General features: G+C 37.9%; 1 protein-coding gene and 1 non-coding gene across 3 annotated transcripts in view; one reads left to right on the top strand and one right to left on the bottom strand.

Annotated features, from left to right (window-relative positions):
• The window catches only part of PPP3CC (protein phosphatase 3 catalytic subunit gamma), a 102,383-nt gene that overhangs the window by 28,498 nt on the left and 58,172 nt on the right, over window positions 1-15,713 (top strand). The window lies entirely within an intron of this gene.
• LOC116622683 lies at window positions 4,118-4,224 on the bottom strand. Its single transcript, XR_004297604.1, has one exon. It is a non-coding gene; the product is annotated as a U6 spliceosomal RNA (small nuclear RNA).

Below are 15,713 nucleotides of genomic sequence, written 5' to 3' on the forward strand. Positions count from 1 at the left end.
CATGCCAGAATGTTTCAGCTGAAGGTACAGACTGATATCAGACCTCAGTGCAGTGCCTTTCTGCTGAAACACTGATAGACTGGGTTCTCTTGCTATGTAAATTTTTTTAAAGATTTTATTTATTTATTTATTTATTTATTTATTTATTTGAGAGAGAGAGAGAGAGCATGCAATCAGGGGGAGGAGCAGAGGAAGAGGGACAAGCAGACTCCAAACTGAGCATGGAGCCTGACCCAGGGCTCAATCCCACGACCCTGAGATCATGATCTTAGCTGAAATCAAGAGTCGGCCACTTAACTGAATGAGCCACCGAGGCGCCTCTCTTGCTATGTGAATCTTTTTTTTTCTAATTTTATTTGTTTATTTATTTGAGAAAGAGAGAGCCCGAATCGAATGGTGGGGAGGGGCAGAGGGAGAAGGAGAAGCCGACTCCCTGCTGAGCAGGGAGCCTGACACAGGGCTCTATCCCCGGACGCATGATATCATGACCTGAGCTGAAGGTAGAACCGACTAAGCCAGCCAGGCACCCCTTGCTATGTGAATTTTTTTTTAAGGTTATTTATTTATTTATTTATTTGACAGAGAAATAGAGAGAGCAGGAACACAAGCAGGGGGAGTGGGAGAGGGAGAAGCAGGCCGCCGAGCAGGGAGCATGATGTGGGGCTCGATCCCAGGACCCTGAGATCATGACCTGAGCCGAAGGCAAACACCCAATGACTGAGCCACCCAGGCGCCCCTATGTGAATTTTTAAAGCATATAGAAAATCATTATTTGAGTTGCTTGGCAATGAAAATAGTTTATTACTTACTATACTTTTACTTTTGAGGAGAGAGGAGAGGTAAAGACAGATATTTTGTTACGTTATTTTCGTTGCAGTGTCCAAAATGTAATTTGGATGTGGTTATCAACCATCTCAAGAGAGTTTCTGTTTAAACAGTGGGGTGAAAAAAAATCATTCCAGAAACACCTTTCCTGGTATTGGGAAGGAACTGAAATGGAAGATGTGCACACAAGGCAAAGTTTGATCTCAGAGTTGCATAATCTTGAAATCAACCTGAACTTCTAAGTCTAGGATTCCAAGTGAATAAAGCTTGACTTGAAAATCTTTTTTTTTTTAAGATTTTTTATTTATTTATTTGACAGAGATAGACACAGCAAGAGCAGGAACACAAGCAGGGGGAGTGGGAGAGGGAGAAGCAGGCTTCCCTTGGAGCAGGGAGCCTGATGCAGGGCTCCATCCCAGGACCCTGGGATCATGACCTGAGCCGAAGGCAGACGCTTAACGACTGAGCCACCCAGGCACCCCTTGAAAATCTTTAGTACCACGATGTCTTCATTTTAAACTGGGAACTTGACATTTTATTTTGAACCAAGTATTTTTAAAATATTTGCTTTATATCAATAGTTTATTTTTGCATTTTTATCCCTTCTGTTTATTTAGAAGAAAAAATGCTGATTTTTTTTAACAACTAGCAAATCAGAAAATATTTAGTTTATGCAACTTCTAATATAGCACCCTAAATTATTTTTGAAACATTTGGGACTATCTACTTTAATGTTTTCCCTATAATAAGTGAATAAATATTCTCATTTGGTAATAGCTTGGAAAATATAGGACGGGCAATTTAAAAAAGAGCTCTGATTTAAAGGTATTGTTAGAGGCATTGGTAACTTTTTTTTTTTTTTACTTTGAAATAGAGAAAATATGACAGGTTCTCTTTTTCAAGAAATGGCCACAGCAATATTTCTAGTCTCACATACTCACAGAATTTTGCCACACTCCATCAATAGGTGGAATCCATTTCCTCTCCCCTTGAATTTGGGCAGGCTTGCGACTGTTCCAACCAGTTGAGTGTCATGGAAGTGATATGATGTGACTTCTGAGGCTAGAATATAAAAAGGATACAGGTTCCTCCTGGCTTTTTCTTTCTTTCTTTTTTTTTTCCTTCTGGCTTTTTCTTTATCTTGGGATCCATGTTCTTGGAACTCAGTCACGTGAGCAGGCCACATGTAGATATTCTCATCCAAAACCTGAGCTAAGCCTCAGCCAATAGCCAGTGTTAACCACTGGATGAGTGAGTGAGTGAGCTTTCAGATGATTCCAGCCCGTGGCTGTCAAGTATCCAGTAGAGCCCCAGACATCATGGAGGAGAAACAAGTCAGCGCCACTGTTTCCACTGTCTGAATTCATGGTCCACAGAATCTGTGGGAGGTAACAATAATTATTGTTGTTTTAAAGCCACTAAGTTTTGGGGGTGCCTGGGTGGCTCAATTGGTTAAGTGTCTGACTCCTGATTTTGGCTCAGGTCATGATCTCAGGGTTGTGAAATCAAGCCCTGCATCGGCCTGGTTAAGATTCTCTCTCCCCCTCTGCCCCTCCACCCCTCTCTAAAAAGAGAAGGAAAAAAAGACAAAAGAAAACCACTAAGTTTTGGGGTAATTTGTTACACAACAGTAAATAATTATATGCAAGTTTTAGACACCTATTGTAGGGAAATAATCAGATTTGGACGAGGACATATATACAAGAATTTTTACAACAACATAATTTATAATAATATATAACTTTTTTTGAAATAGCCTAACCACCAGTAAGAAAATAGTTAAATTTATGATACATCCATTATTTCCCCAAAGAAATTAAGTTTCTGTATTTTCAAAAAAAAAGTTTAAAGAATTTCTACATAGTCAATTCTGTTATAATGATTGTCAAAACTCATCAAATTGTATGCTTATGTAAGTAAAGATGATTAAGAAAAAAAAGTGTATATCTGATGAAGGACACATACCCAGAATATGTAAGAACTTTTATTAGTTAATGGAAATAATATATTAAGTAAATTTTTATCTTATTTTTAAATTTATTTATTTATTTTAAAGATTTTATTTATTTATTAGAGAGCACAAGTTGGGGAGAGGGAGAAGCAGGCTCCCTGCTGACCAAGGAGCCGATACGGGCTCGATCCCAGGACCCAGGACAGATGGAAAAGTGCTCAACATCACTATTCATCACAGATATGTAAATTAGAACCACAAGGAGATACCTGTAGATACTCACTATTATGGAATAAAATTTAAAAGCTTACCAATACCAAATGTTAGCAAGGCTATGGAGAAACTAGAACCCTCACACCTCAACTGGTGTGAATAAAATAGTATAAGCCTTTGGTGAACTGTTTGACAAAATTTATGTCTACCCCCATCTTTGCAGTCCCACCCCTCAATATACACCCAAGAGAGAGGAGTGCTTTTATCCACTGTAAGACAGGTAGAAGAATGTTCATAGCAATTTTTATTCATTTTATTTTATTTTTTTAAGTAATCCCTACACCCAGCATGGGGCTTGAACTCATGACCCCAAGATCAAGAATCACATGCTTCACTGACTGAGCCAACCAGGTGCTCCCATAGCAACTCTGTTCATAATAGGTCAAAATTGGAAAGCTTATCTAGTAACACATTTTGCTGTTTCTAGCCTAAGGCTTGTCATGTAACTATCTGCTTTTAGTTTAATATGTGATATTAATGAAAATTAATGTAGGGCATCCTACTCTCCAATTTTCTAACTTTTTTTTTATTATGTTCAGTTAGCCAACATATAGTACATTATTAGTTTTTGATGTAGTGTTCAGTGATTCATTAGTTGCATATAACACCCAGTGCTCCTCACAACATGTGCCCTCCTTAATACCCATCACCCATTTACGTCATTCCCCCACCCCCTCCCTTCTGTAACCCTGTTTGTTTCCTGGAGTCCAGAGTCTCTCATGGTTTGTCTCCCTTTCTGATTTCTTTCCATTCAGTTTTCCCTCCCTTCTCCTGTGGTCCTCTGCACAATTCCTTATGTTCCACATATGAGTGAAACCATATGATAATTGTCTTTCTCTGCTTCACTTATTTCACTTAGCATAATCCCCTCCAGCTCCATCCATGTCAGTGCAAATGGTAGGTATGCGTCCTTTCTGATGGCTGAGTAATATTCCATTGTATATATGAACCACTTCTTTATCCATTCATGTGTTGAAGGACTTCTCGGCTCCTTCCACAATTTGGCTATTGTGGACATTGCTTCTATGAACATTGGGGTGCATGTGCCCCTTCTTTTCACTACATCTGAAAAATATGGAAGGCTTCACAAATTTGCGTGTCATCCTTGCACAGGGGCCATGCTAGTCTTCTCTGTATCATTCCAATTTTAGTATATATGCTGCCGAAGTAAGCACCCAATTTTCTAACTTCTAAAACTGTTTCGAAATTTCTTAAAATCTTTCTGTGATTTTGATTTTGGAGGACTAAAAGAAAGAACTTGTAGATTGCCTAGAACACTAATTATAAAAATGCCAACTTTTTCTCTATATTCAGTTCAAATGTTCCCTTACTCTTGGATCATCCTTTAGTTTGATTAGGTTTCTTGTTTAAGATTTTATTTATTTATTTATTTATTTGTCAGAGAGAGAGAGTGAGAGAGAGCACAAGCAGGGGGGAGCAGCAGGCAGAGGGAGAAGCAGGCTCCCCACTGAGCAAGGAGCCCAATGTGGGACTCGATCCCAGGACTCTGGGATCATGACCTGAGCTGAAGGCAGATGCTTAACTGACTGAGCCACCCAGGCATCCCTAGGTTAGTTTTAGATTAGTTTTAACTGCTTTTATAATCTTATACTCTATTTTCTTATTTGAACAGTGTTATTTATTTGTTTATGTATGTATGTATGTATGTATGTATGTATGTAATCTCTTCATACAATGTGGGATTCACATGACCCCAGGATCAAGAGTCAGCTAGGAGCCCCTGTTTCTGTTTTTTTAGTCTTTGACTCACTGTATTAGTTAAATTTAATGCCATTGTGTTTTTCAAGTAAATACTTTAGAGCAGTGCTGTTGAATATAACCTGAACTGATGGAAATCTTCCATATTTGTACTCTCCAATATGGTAGTCACTAGGCACATGAGGTTAATGAGCACTGAAATGTGGCTAGTGTAACTGAGAAGCTAAATTTTAAATTTAATTTAATTTTTAATTTTCTAAAGATTCTATTTATTTATTTGAGAGAGTGAGAGAGAGATCATTGAGCAGGGGGGAACAGTAGAGGGAGAAGCAGACTCCCTGCTGAGCAGGACGCCTGATGTCGGACTCGATCCCAGGACTCTAGGATCATGACACGAGCCGAAGACAGACGCTTAACCAACCCAGCCACCCAGGTGCCCCAAATTGTATTTAATTTTAATTAATTTAAATTTAAATGGCCACATATGACTAGTAGCTACTTTATTAGACAGTGCAGACTAGAGTTAAAGAAGAGTGAATTGAAAAAAATACAAGAACTTAGAATGATATGAAATTAGGAAAAAAGTTGTATTTATCATGATTAAATTAGACCAGTGGTTGTCAACCTTAATTTGTATATTAGCCTGCACGTTAGGACATCTGGAGAGCTTTTTGAACATACCAGTCTAAAACCAATTGAGTCTGAATTTCTAGAAATAAAATGAGGGCATTATATCTTCAGAAAATCCCCAGGTTATTATAATGCTCAGTCAGGGCTAAAAATCAGTGAATTATGGTAGTGCTTCTTAGACCTAATGTGCACCTAGGGATCTTGTTAAAATGCAGAATCCGACTTGAGTAGGTCTGAGCTAGGGCAGATAGTCTGCATTTCTGACAAGCTCCCAGGTGATTTTCATATTGTTGATCCCCCAGACTACACTTTGAGAAGGAAAAAATTTTAGGATCAACGGTTGAGCAGGAGTCTACTATGTCTGAAATGAACAATTGGTGGCATAATTGTATAATTTAACAGTTGTTATCTGGCTCAGACTTAGTTTCTATATGTCTAAACAATGAATGTGTATATATTATACCTCAAAGTACTTATTCTGAAAATTGATGAAGAAACCTCTTTAGCTGGACAGTGTGGAGCAAAGAGGTTCTGTTTTGGTTAGATAAAATGGTCAGGGAAGAGATTCCTGAAGAGGTAATATTTGAGCAGAGAATTGAGTAGAATGAAGGGGCTACCAGTAGCACCTATGCAGTGCGAGTAGTTGACATTCACAGTGACCAGCTCAACAGATAAAGGCAGCAGTTTTTGCCAGTGAAATAACAGAGATCAGAGCAGAAATAAATGAAATAGAGACCAGAAAAATAGAAAAGATCAACGAAACTAAGAGTTGGTTTTTTGGAAAGATTCACAAAATAAGCAAACTTTAGCTAAACTAAGGAAAAAGAGAGAAGACTCAAAAGCAGAAATGAAAAAGGAGGTATTACAACTGATAAAACAGAAATACAAAGGATCCTAAGAGACTGTGAACATTTATACACTAACAGATTGGATAACCTAGAAGAAATGGATAAATTCTAGGGTGCCTGGGTGGCTCAGTTGGTTAAATGTCTGACCTTGATTTCTCTCTCAGGTCATGATCTCAGGGTGGTGAGATCAAGCCCTGCATGGGGCTCTGTGCTCAGCAGGGAGTCTGCTTGAGATTCTCTCTCTCCCTCTCCCTCTGCACCCCCACCCTTTCTCAAATAAATAAATGAATCTTTAAAAAAAAAAAAAAAAAAGGATAAATTCCTAGAAACATACAGCCTACCAAGACTAAATCATGAAGTAGAAAATCTGAATAGACCAATAACAGATAAGGAGATTGAATCAGTCATCAAAAACCTCCCAACAGGGGCACCTGGGTGGCTTAGTTGGTTAAGCATCTGCCTTCGACTCAGGTCATGATCCCAGGGTCCTGGGATCGAGCCCCACGTTGGATTCTCTGCTCAGCAGGGAGCCTGCTTCTCCCTCTCCCTCTGCCTGCTGCTCCGCCTGCTTGTGCTCTCTCTCTCTCTGACAAATAAATAAAATCTTAAAACAAAACAAAACAAAACAAATCTCCCAACAAAGAAAAGCCCAGGCAGAACCAGAAGGCTTCACTGATGAATTCTATCAAATATTTATTTTTATTTTTTTTAAAGATTTTCATTTATTTGTCAGAGAGAGCACAAGCAGGGGGAGCAGCAATAAGAGAGAGAAGCTGAACAAGGAGCCTGATGCTGGGCTCCTGTTCCAGAACCCTGAGATCATGACCTGAGCTGAAGGCAGCCACTTAACCAACTGAGCTGCCCAGGCTCCTCATCTATCAAACATTTAAAGAAAAATTAATGCCAGTCCTTCTCAAACTCTTCTAAAAAAGTGGAAGAGGAGGAAACACTCCCCAAATCATTTTTCTTTTTAAGATCGGCATTACCCTGGTACCAAGGCCACATAAGGAAACTATAAGGAAAGAAAACCGCAGACCAATATGATGATTACTGATGCAAAAATTCTCAACAAAATATTAGCAAACCTAATTCAACAGCACATTAAAAGGATTATTCACCATAATCAAGCATGATTTTTCTGGAATGCAAGGATGGTTCAGTATACTCAAATCAATAAATGTAATATGTCACTTTAATAGAATGAAAGATAAAAATCATATGATCATTTCAGTAGATGCAGAAAAAGCATTTGACTAAAGATAACATCCTTTCTTGATGTTATCTTATCTTGATGTCCTTTCTTGAAAAACACTTAACAAATTGGGTATGTAGAAGAGTATATAGAAGGAGCATACCTCAACATCATAAAGGTGGAAAGCCCACAGCTAACATCATACTCAACAATGAAAGGTTGAAAGCCTTTCCTCTAAGATCAGGAATAATACAAGGGTTTCCACCCTCTACCACCCCTATTCAATACAGTACTGGAAGTCCTAGCCAAAGCAGTCAGATAAGAAAAAAAAAAAAAAAAAGAAAAGGCATCCAAATCAGAAAGAAATATATAAAATTGTCTTAATTTGCAGGTGGCATGGTCTTACAAGTAGAAAATCCTAAAGAGGCCACCAAAAAAACTGTTAGAATGAATCAAGAAATTCAGTTAAATTTCAGATATCAGTTGTGTTTTTAAATACTAACAACAAAATATCCAAAAAAGAAATAGAATAATTCCATTCACAATAGGATCAAAACAAAATACTTAGGAATAAGTTTAGTCAGGAACATGAGAACTACAAGATTTTGATGAAATAAATTGAAGAAGACCCCAAAAAATGGGGAGATACCCTGTGTTCATGGATTAGAAGAGTTAATATTGTTAACAAACTACCCAAGGCCATCTATAGATTCAGTGCAATCCCTATAAAAATTCCAATGGTATTTTTCACAGAAATAGAAAAAATAACCCTAATATTTGTATGGAAACCAAAGACTCCAAATAGTTAAAGCAATTCTGAAAAAGAACAAAGCTGGAGATACCACACTTGGTGATTTCAAACTATACTACAAACCTATAGTAGTCAAAATGGTATGGTACTGGCATAAAAATAGACACACAGACCCGTGGAACAGAATCAGGAGCCCAGAAATAAACCCTCACATATACAGTCAACTAATATTTGATAAGGGCCCTAAGAAATACTCAATGGGGAAAGGGTAGTGTCTTCATTAAATGATATTGGGAAAACTGGATAACAACATGTGGAAGAATGAAATTAGACCCCTATCTTTTACCACTCACAAAATTAATTCAAAATGGATTATGTTTAAATGAATTAAACTTAAGACCTGAAACCATAAAATGTTTAGAAGGAAACACAGGGAAAAGCTCCTTGACATTGGTCTTGGCAGTGATTTTTTGGACTTGACACCAAAAGCACAAAGAACAAAAGCAAACAAAAGTAAGTGGAACTACATCAAACTAAAATGCTTTTGCGTAACAAAAGAAGCAATCAACAAAATGAAAGGAAACCTATGGAATGGGGGAAAATATTTACAAATCATGTATCTCATAAGGGGTTAATATCCAAAATATATAACAAACTTGTACAACTTAATAGCAAAAACAAGCAAACAGTCTCATTAACAAACGGGGAAAAGGAACTGAATAGACATTTTTCCAAAGACATACAGAAGGTCAACATGTACATGAAAAGCTGCTTGATATCACTCACTAATCATCAGGGAATCGCAAATTAAAACCACAGTTAAGACATCATCTCACACCTGTTAGAATGGGTACATTGTGCTCCCAACACAAATGAGGGCCAGCTGGAGACTCTCCAAATTTAAAGTGTATTTTAAAGGTAGAATCAACCAGGGTGCCTGGCTGGCTCAGTCAGTAGATCAGGCAGAGCATGTGACTCTTGACCTCCGGGTCATGGGTTCAAACCCCAAGTTGGACACAGAGCTTACTTTTTTTTTTTAAGATTTTATTTATTTGTCAGAGAGAGGCCACAAGCAGCAGGCAGAGGGAGAAGCAGGCTCCCCACTAAGGAAGGGCCCAATGCGGGACTTGATCCCAGGACCTGGGTTCGCGACCTGAGCTGAAGGCAGATGCTTAACTGACTGAGCCACCCAGGCGTCCCCATAGCTTACTTTAAAACAAAACAAAAAAAAGAATCAACCAGACTTGCTGATAAATTGGGATTTGGGGAATATTGGGGAAATTGTGATTAAGGGATGACTGCCTAGGTTTTTGGCCTGAGCAACTGGGTTGAGTATGGTTCCATATATTTAGATGGAAAAGACTAGAGGTGGTATGGGAAATAATAAGTTTAATTTTGGACATATGTTAATTTTTTCTAGTTTTATTGAAAAATAATTTGCATACATCACCATGTAAGTTTAAAGCATATGGCATGATGGTTTGATTTAGATATATTTTGAAATGATTACCACAGTAAGTTTAGCTAACATCCATCTTTTCATATAGATACAATAAGAAGAAAAGAAAAAAGGAAAAAAAAATTTCTCCTTGTGATGAGAACTCTTAGGATTTACTTTTTTTCCCTTGGGATTTGCTCTTAACAAATGTTCTATAGATCATACAGCAGTTAGCTGTAGTCATCATGTTGTATATTATATCCTTAGTACTTATTTACCTTATCACTGGAAGTTTACATCTTTTATTTTTAAAAGATTTATTTGTTTTAGAGAGAGAAAGAGCGTAGGGGTTGGGGGCAGAGGGAGAGGGAGAGAGAGAATCCCAAGCAGACTCCCCACCGAGCGTGGAGCCGGATGTGGGGCTCAATCTCACGACCCCGAGATCATGATCTGAGCCAAAACCGAGTTGGACGTTCAACCAACTGAGCTACCCAGGTGCCCCAGAAATTTATATCTTTTGACTACAGTCCTCCATTTCCAATTCCCCTCCACTTCTGCCTCTGGCCTCAGGCCTCTGGCCTCTGGTAACCACAAGTCCCATCTCTTTTTCTGTGAGTTTCGTTTTGGTTTGAATCCACATGTAAGTGAGATCATGCAGTATTTATCTTTCTCTGACTTATTTCACTTAACATAATACCCTCCAGTTCCATCCATAATGTAACCAATGGTAGAACTTTCTCATGTTTTATGGCTGAATAATATTCCATTGTATGTAAATACCACCATTTCTTTATCCATTCATCCATCAGTCAACTCTTACATTGTTTCCATGACGTGTTAAATTTTAAAAGCGTATTAAACATCCATGTAGATGTTAAACAGGTAGTTGAACTTAAGACCCTGGAGTTCAAAGGAGCGTTTAGGCTAATCAGTTTTTACAAGGTTTATGATGAAACCCTTGGTTGTATTTGTAGAAACAACTCCATGATCATGCTGCAAATTGTGTTAATTATGAAATAAAACCATTTTTACAATTCTTAGTTTCATATTTATGCCAAATTGTTTTCCCCCACTACTTACTGTGAATGTTTATTTTTTATGTGGATACACTTTAAGTGGCCTTTTTTAATACCAATCATCTTTGAATAACAGGGACCTCCTCTACTCTTCAGAAAAAAAAGTACTGTAATTTTATATTCCCTGAATTATCACATTTCTGGATAAGTAATCTTTTGGTTCATAGTCATTTTTTTTTTTTTTAACTCTGTGCTGGTGCTTTGAGACCCTTCAATCCCTCTGCTAACTCTCCTTTCTCATTGGTAAGGATTGTAGTTTATAAAATAACAGACCTATGTTAAAAATGAAGGGGTGCCTGGGTGGCTCAGGCGTTAAGCATCTGCCTTCGGCTCAGGTCATGATCCCAGGGTCCTGGGATCGAGCCCCGCATCAGGCTCCCTGCTCAGCGGGAAGCCTGCTTCTCCCACTCCCCCTGCTTGTGTTCCCTCTCTCACTGTGTCTCTCTCTGTCAAATAAATAAATAAAATCTTTTAAAAATAAATAAATAAAAATGAAGGGACCACTCCCCCCCAAATTATGATATGATATAACCAATAAAGCAGTAAATTGAGTGCTGACACTGTTGACATTTTGATTCTTTCATTTAAAAATGCCTAGTTTAATTTTTTGAACAAATAAAATGTCTGGAATTACTTATTAGCCTTGAAAATCACTTAAATACGTTTTCTTTGAAATTTGAAAAATTGTGCTAAGACACTGTTTTGGAAGTATGACCATAAATGGAATGTTTAAAGAGGTGACATACAGCCTCAGAAACAAAATGGGAAACTTTAGTGCTTGGTGTTGAGTAGTTTGTTTATAACTTGAAAGGGTGCAAGAACTGAAACTCTGTGTTACAATTCATATACTTCATAGTTTAAAGCAGGGATAAGATGTTAGAAGCTAAAACTTCAGCTTGTTCATCTGCTTGCACAGTCATAGTGTTTTGTTTTATTTTTTGTTAGTGAAATCCTGTGTGCCATTAATAAAAACGGTTGGAAATGAATGTGTCAGAGACTTGGGTTCTTAGAAAAGATTATCATTCACTGTGAATAGTGAAGTCAGCTGAAAATCCTCTTATGTGTACATTAGTCATGATAAAATCTCTAAACTTTGGCTTGAAGATGTGTACATACATAATATTCAAATTTTTACTCTAGTCCTATTCTTGTTCCCCTCACTCCATGTTTATCCAAACCAGTGTTACACAAAATGTGGTCCGTGGATTCCTCTCAGTTTACAACTTGTTATTAACTTCAATAAGTACAGAAATAGAGCATTTAAAAACTTAAATAGCAATTTGATATTGGCACAACATCTAAGCATATGATCATTTTTCTAGTGATTTATTTTTACTGCATTTTACAAAGTACAGGTTTTGACAGGTTAGAGGTTGGAGTGAGGCAGTTCCCACTACTCTAGATCCTCTTTTTTTCATTCAGAAATTCCAAACTCCTGTTTCCATGTGCTCACAATAGAGACTGGGGAAAAGGACATGAAGACCTGTAAACTATTACTTTGTGATGACTGGTGAATGAAGGTGCTGATTATTTGAGATTAGTTGAGTCTTTTTTTTTTTTTTTAAAGATTTTATTTATTTATTTGAGAGAGAGAGAGAGGGAGAACACAAGCAGAGGGAGTGGCAGGCAGAGGGAGAGAGAGAAGCAGGCTCCCCACCGAGCAAGGAGCCAGATGCGGGACTCCATCCCAGGACCCCGAGATCATGACCTGAGCTGAAGGCAGATGCTTAACCAACTGAGCCACCCAGGTGCCCTGAGATGAGTTGTGTCTTTACTTAGAATTCCCTTAAACCATTTTCCTGGTTTTCTCTAAACAATTTTAGTATGCACAACAATTTCCTGGGACACCTGTTAACAATGCAAATGCCTGTGCAGGATCCCCAAAAGTTTTGATTCTACCTGTCTGAGGCCTAAGAATCTACATTCTAAACAAACACTCCCGCTGATTCTGGTGAATATTGTTCCTGGGTAGGTGATTTAAATCAGGATACTTGAGAGTAAAAGAGGATGCTATTAAATCACATTAGGACAAGATAAATAATCTGAGAATATCCTAATAGGTGTACTTGGACATATGATCACTGTACCTGGGGCATATTTTTTAAAAATAGAGGTTTAAAGTTTAATTGGAAAGTTCCTGCTATTTCCTTTCGTGACCAAACTTAGATAGATTTCCTTTAGTCTTCTCAGGATGGTGGCTATTTCCACTCTTTTATGAATCAACCTCAACTATAGTGTGTATACGACTTTCTAATAAAGGAAGATGGAATTCAGGGCTTCTAAACATAGCTAGGAGTAACTTGAGGGGAGTTAGGACCCACTCCTTTAAAGTGGAAGATTCTTTTCTTCTGATTTGAATGAAACTGATTTTATTTGCCCTTAGCTAAAAACTTAGGACTCTTCTGGAACTTTCTGTAATGCATGTTGTCTCAAGCCAATCTTAATTCCTTTTAGTGTTCCTGGCTCAGCTGTGTCCCATTTCTCTTAGCTGGGCATAATCCCCTTGATCCATTTCAACCTTGCTTTTGTTTTCATTTAACTAAGTGACTTGTTTATTATTTGTTTTAAGTAAATTGCAACTGAAGAATGTGAGAGAAAAAAAATACCTTTCTAAATTTCTTTCTCAAGAGTTCTTTAGGTTGTTGTCACCTCTCCTTACATAACTTATATAGAAAAAATGGTTTTCCTGTTTTGTAAACTGTTATCTGATTACAACTCAGTATTGCAGGAAAATTATTATTTTTTTTGAAGATTTTATTTATTTATTTGACAGAGAGAGACACAGCGAGAGAGGGAACACAAGCAGAGGGGGTGGGAGAGGGAGAAGCAGGCTTCCCGTGGAGCAGGGAGCCCGATGCGGGGCTCGATCCCAGGACCCCGGGATCATGACCCGAGCCGAAGGCAGACGCTTAATGACTGAGCCACCCAGGTGCCCCAGGAAATTTATTTTTATTAGTAGTAATAATATTGCTGCTAGAAGTCAAATAATATCTGTGGATCTCTTGTCTCTGGTACTACCTCTATTATAATACCTTTTTTGTCAATTCCAACATATTTGATTTTATATTATTTCATTTTGTTTTTAGTTTGTTGGCCAATTTCTTTTATTTACAAAGTGGGGATTAAAAACAAGCAGGCTTTCTATGGGGTTCATTTCAAAATGGGGAAGGTCAGATTGGCTAGCCAGAAATTGAGAGTAAGAGTTTGAAAACCAAAAAGAGGTAAATTAAGTATGAAAAGGGGAATGATTAAATGTGGAACCGTCCATTTCTTTATTTTTCTGGATCAAGATTTCAGAGGACTTGGGGGTTCTCTGAACTCACATGCAAGTAGCTCTTGATTGAACCTCATGTAAATTTCTCTAAAGAAAATTTTTCTAAAACTTATACTCTTAGTTTTGGTAATTTTTCCACTTTTTAAAAAAAGATTTTATTTATTTGAGAGAGAGAGAAAGAGAGCACTGAGCTAGGAGGAGAGGGAGAAGCAGGCTCCCTGCTGAGCAGGGAGTCCAATGTGGGGCTCGATCCCAGGACGCTGGGATCATGACCTGAGTCCAAGGCAGACGGCCAACTGCCTGAGCCACCCAGGTGCCCCAATTTTTCCACTTTTTTAAAAAATAAGTATTTCAAACATATTACAACAGGAGAGAGAATAGTATTAAGAGCTTTCAAGTGAACATTACTCAGCTTCAACAGTTAGTAACTCACTACTGTTCTTTTTTTCTTCTGTACCGCTGCTTATTCCCTGTCCCCCCATTATATCGAAGCAAATCCCAAATAGCATATAATTTCATCTGAAAATATTTCAGTAAGACTCTCTAAACTATAAAGGACTTTTTTATTATTGTTAAAAGCCAACTATATTACCATTACGTTTTATGAAAATTGAAGTAAATTTGTTTAGGACTTACCTTTCACTCTGTTTTAGAGACTTACCAGATAAATAAATAAAAGATTCATCATAATATCTTATTTTTATTTTATTTTAGAAGTAGATTATTTGACTAAAATAATGTATTGATGTTCCATCTGAATAACAATTTATCCTTCAAATTGGAATACTTTTGAGAGTGAAAAGGGGCTCTATTAACAATTATGCTAGGAGAGCAGTGGAAATCTAGGACTGTCCTACATGAACTGGGATATATATGGTCCCCTATTTCAAGGTAATATTTGCTGGTTGGATAGCTACTATAATTTTTTTCAACAAGCTTTGAATAACCCAGATGAGTCAAGTTGTAGCTAAGAGCATGGTGAACTTACCATAGGATTTTTAAGTCTAAAATTTTTATAGTGCCTGTAGATTTCAGGTTGGTTCTCTCTCTCTCTTTTTTTTTTTGAGAGAGAGAGTAAGAGTGAGGGTGCAAGCATATGTGCACAAGCTGGGGGGTTAGGGAAGGGTACAGGGAGAGGGAAGGGGAGAGAGAGAATCCCAAGCAGGCTCCACACCCAGCTCAGAGCCCAACATGGGGCTAGATCTCAGAACCCTGAGATCATGACCTGAGCCGAAATCAAGAGTTGGACGCTTAACCAACTGAGCTACCCAGGTGCCCCCTGCTTTTAAAGTTTGTTTATTTATTTAAATAATCTCAACATGGGGCTTGAACTCACGACCCCAAGATCAAAAGTCGCTGGCTCCTCTGACTGAGACAGCCAGGAGCCCCTCACCATAAAGCTAGAAGTAGAACCACCAGGCATAAATCACAAATTAAAATGAACCCTTCTGGGGCACCTCAGTGGCTCAGTCGTTAAGTATCTGCCTTCGGCTCAGATCATGATCCCAGGGTCCTGGGATCGAGCCCCACATCGGACTCCCTGCTCAGTGGGAAGCCTGCTTCTCCCTCTCCCACTCCCCCTGCTTGTGTTCCTTCTCTCGCTTTGTCTCTCTCTGTCAAATAAATAAATAAAATCTTTAAAAAAATAAAATGTATAATTTATAGGCTTGTGGATGTTAGATCATAGATAATCTAAAGTAGACTACATTATAAAGTAAGTAAATGAGATGATGGCC

Source organism: Phoca vitulina, unplaced genomic scaffold (assembly GCF_004348235.1).
Source record: "Phoca vitulina isolate PV1807 unplaced genomic scaffold, GSC_HSeal_1.0 scaffold53, whole genome shotgun sequence".
In the NCBI taxonomy this organism is placed as follows: Eukaryota; Metazoa; Chordata; class Mammalia; order Carnivora; family Phocidae; genus Phoca; species Phoca vitulina.